Raw genomic sequence first — 4,099 nt, forward strand, 5'->3', positions numbered from 1 at the left:
TTTGTAAGGCCTCCCCAGACAGCCATTTTGCTTTTTTGCATTTCTTTTCCATGGGGATGGTTTGATCCCTGTCTCCTGTACAATGTCACGAACCTCATTCCATAGTTCATCAGGCACTCTTATCTATCAGATCTAGGCCCTTAAATCTGTTTCTCACTTCCACTGTATAATCATAAGGGATTTGATTTAGGTCATACCTGAATGGTCTAGAGGTTTTCCCTACTTTCTTCAATTAAAGTCTGATTTTGGCAATAAGGAGTTCATGATCTGAGCCACAGTCAGCTCCTGGTCTTGTTTTTGCTGACTGTGTAGAGCTTCTCCATCTTTGGCTGCAAAGAATATAATCAGTCTGATTTTGGTGTGGACCATCTGTTGATGTCCATGTGTAGAGTCTTCTCTTGTGTTATTGGAAGAGGGTATTTGTTATGACCAGTGCATTTTCTTGGCAAAACTCTATTAGTCTTTGTCCTGCTTCATTCCATATTCCAAGGCCAAATTTGCCTGTTACTCCAGGTGTTTCTTGATTTCCTACTTTTGCATTCAGTCCCCTATAATGAAAAGGACATCTTTTTTGGGTGTTAGTTCTAAAAGGCCTGGTAGGTCTTCATAGAACCGTTCAACTTCAGCTTCTTCAGCCTTACTGGTTGGGCCATAGACTTGGATTACTGAGATATTGAATGGTTTGCCTTGGAAACGAACAGAGATCATTCTGTCGTTTTTGAGATTGCATCCAAGTACTGCATTTCAGACTCTTTTGTTGACCATGACGGCTACTCCATTTCTTCTGAGGGATTCCTGCCCACAGTAGTAGATATAATGGTCACCTGAGTTAAATTCACCCATTCCAGTCCATTTGAGTTCGCTGATTCCAAGAATGTCGACATTCACTCTTGCCATCTCTTGTTTGACTACGTCCAATTTGCCTTGATTCATGGACCTGACATTCCAGGTTCCTATGCAATATTGCTCTTTACAGCATCGGACCTTGCTTCTATCACCAGTCACATCCACAGCTGGGTATTGTTTTTGCTTTGGCTCCATTCCTTCATTCTTTCTGGAGTTATTTCTCCACTGATCTCCAGTAGCATATTGGGCACCTACTGACCTGGGGAGTTCCTCTTTCAGTATCCTCTCCTTTTGCCTTTTCATACTGCTCATGGGGTTGTCAAGGCAAGAATACTGAAGTGGTTTGCCATTCCCTTCTCCAGTGGACCACATTCTGTCAGACCTCTCCACCATGACCCACCCGTCTTGGGTTGTCCCATGGGCATGGCTTAGTTTCATTGAGTTAGAAAAGGCTGTTGTCCTAGTGTGATTAGATTGACTAGTTTTCTGTGAGTACAGTTTCAGTGTGTCTGCCCTCTGATGCCCTCTTGCACCACCTACCGTCTTACTTGGGCTTCTCTTACCTTGGGCGTGGGTTATCTCTTCACGGCTGCTCCAGCAAAGCCCAGCCGCCGTTCCTTACCTTGGACGAGGGGTATCTCCTCACCGCCGCCCTTCCTGACCTTCAACGTGGGATAGCTCCTCTAGGCCTCCTGTGCCCAGGCAGCCACGGCTCCTTGGATGTGGGGTCGGTCCTCCCGGCCGCCGCCCCTGGCCTCGGGCTTGGGATTTCTCCTCCCGGCCACCGCCCCTTACCTGAGACGCGGGGTAGCTCCTCTCGGCCATTCCTGCGCCCTGTCGGTGAGTCCCACTCAATCAAGAGTAGGCTCCATTATTGGAGCCACCCTGACCCTGAGAGTCAAATTTGCTCAAGATATTCCATTTGTTCATGATAGTCAGCCTGCTTTGTGAAACTGGTTGAAAGTGAAAGTCACTCAGTCGTGTTCGACTGTTTGCGACCCCATGGACTATACAGTCCGTGGAATTCTCCAGGCCGGAATACTGGACAGGGTAGCCTTTCCCTTCTCCAGGGGATCTTCCCAACCCAGGGATCGAACCCAGGTCTCCTCCACCGCACGTGGATTCTTTACCAGCTGAGCCACACGAGGGAAGTTCTGCTAAATACATCACTTACCTTGAGGAACACAAAATCGGCTGTCTCTAGTTGTAACAAATGATGCTTATTCTCCTGATAGAGGCCGTGCCACAATGAGGTACTATTTGTTATGTAACATCTTATATAACACCCATATGGCATACGCTAACTTATCTTGTGTGTTCAGGATAATTGTTGAGACTCCGTGATATGTTAAACTACACATTCCAGCAGATCTTGTTTCCCAGAAACGGGTGGGGGAGGGGGGAGGGGTTAGAGAGAGGGGATTATCCAGTAACAGTCAAACCAATTTCTTTTAAAAACTCACCAGGAAGGGCTTCTCTGGTGGCTCAGATGGTAAAGAATCTGCCTGCAATGCAGGAGACCCGGGTTCGGTCCCTGGGTCGGGAAGATCCCCTGGAGAAGGGAATGGCAACCCACTCCAGTATTCTTGCCTGAAGAATACCATGGACAGAGGAGCCTCCTGGGCTATAGTCCATGGGGTTGCAAAGAGTCAGACATGACTGAGCGACTCTCTCTCTCTCTCTCTCTCTCTCACACACACACACACACGAAGAATAACTGACTCCCTATTCATATAGGCTTTGTGACTTGCTATTCTCACATTAGGGAAAATCATAACTAGCAAGGGTGGTCCAAAACTTGTCTTTGATTCTAACAAAAGTCATGTGGTGCTCAAAGGTGAACCCAGCTGGATTCATTGCCTGGTTTTTATAATCCAAGCCCTTGACTTCAAGTCCTGTTTCAAGGACTAATAATCATTGTGTTTCGTTTGATTACTTGTTTTGCAGTTGGCCAATGCATCCTGTCTGGAGTCTTAAATGCTATTGCACAGCCCGTGTCACACCAGAGTATTCAATGATGCATTCTACTGCAAAAGGAGCAGGAGAGACCAATCCATGTCCTACTACAGACTACATTCTCTAAACAAATTCCTGATCATCAAAATCAGAGCAATGTTGATAATCTAGATAACATGGGTTAATGGCTTGTGGCCAGAAGGGGGTACTAAAAAGTATCTCTTGACATCCAGGCTAGGACATGTTATTCTCCCATTAGACATTGAAAAAAATCTCAGGGAATGCCAACTTCAGGTGAGATCATGAGATCTTGTCACTCTGAGATCATGATAAAGTGAGACAAAACAAAGGCCACTTCATGATTTTTTTGTTCCTTAGCACAGACAAAAGCAAAATCACTGTACAAATCACCGTATATCCCTCTCCTAGCTAGTATGAGTGACTGCTAGTTTGGGGGTTTTGTTTTCCCCTTTGCTTTGTTTCTTTGCTTGTTTTCAGCAATTGTAGCTTTAACCTCACTCTAATCTATTCTCTCTATAGAAAAGGTTTATTAAGATACTGTCATAGGAATTCCCTGTCTTTCTGACAGTATCCAATCCAGATCAGAGCTCTGCTTCTTTAAAAATTCACCCAAATCACCTAAAACAAGCCCACCTCTTTTTTTCTTTAATTTTTTTTTGAGGTGGTCCCTTTATTTAGTCTTTATTCAATTTGTTACCATATTGCTTCTGTTTTTTTTTTTTTGTTTTGTTTTGTTTGTTTGTTTTCTTTTATGTTTTGGTTTTTGGCCACAAGACATGTGGGACCTTAGTTTCCCCAACCAGGGAGCGAACCCACACCACCTACTTTGGAAGGCAAAGGCTCATCCACCGGACCAGCAGGGAAGTCCCAAGCCCAAATCTCTTAACATCCCTTTTCTATCACTCACGTACTTGTGTGGCCCACAGTTCCTTCACTGTGTATGTTCTCCTTCACTGCAAAGAATAATAAACTCAAATTGTTCAACTACAAATGTGTTCCTGCTGGTCTTAAGCTGGGAGGCATCGAAATATCATATCACGTTAAACCTGATGGCAAAGCAAAGCAGAAGACTCAAATGTATTTGATTTATGTATTTACGTATTTGTATCTAAATGTATTTACAATAACCCCACATGCTATTATTTCTAATGTAAGTTTCAGTTTACAAAGACATTTATTTTGTATCCTTTCAACCAGCGATTTCAAGGCCTAGCGACTGAGAAGAGGGCTAGTATACTGGTGGAGATATTAACAATATGAACAGTAAAAGACCAAC

Source organism: Bos grunniens, chromosome X, assembly GCF_055505025.1.
Source record: "Bos grunniens cultivar Pamir isolate PY7600 chromosome X, Bosgru_T2T1.0, whole genome shotgun sequence".
Lineage (NCBI taxonomy): Eukaryota > Metazoa > Chordata > Mammalia > Artiodactyla > Bovidae > Bos > Bos grunniens.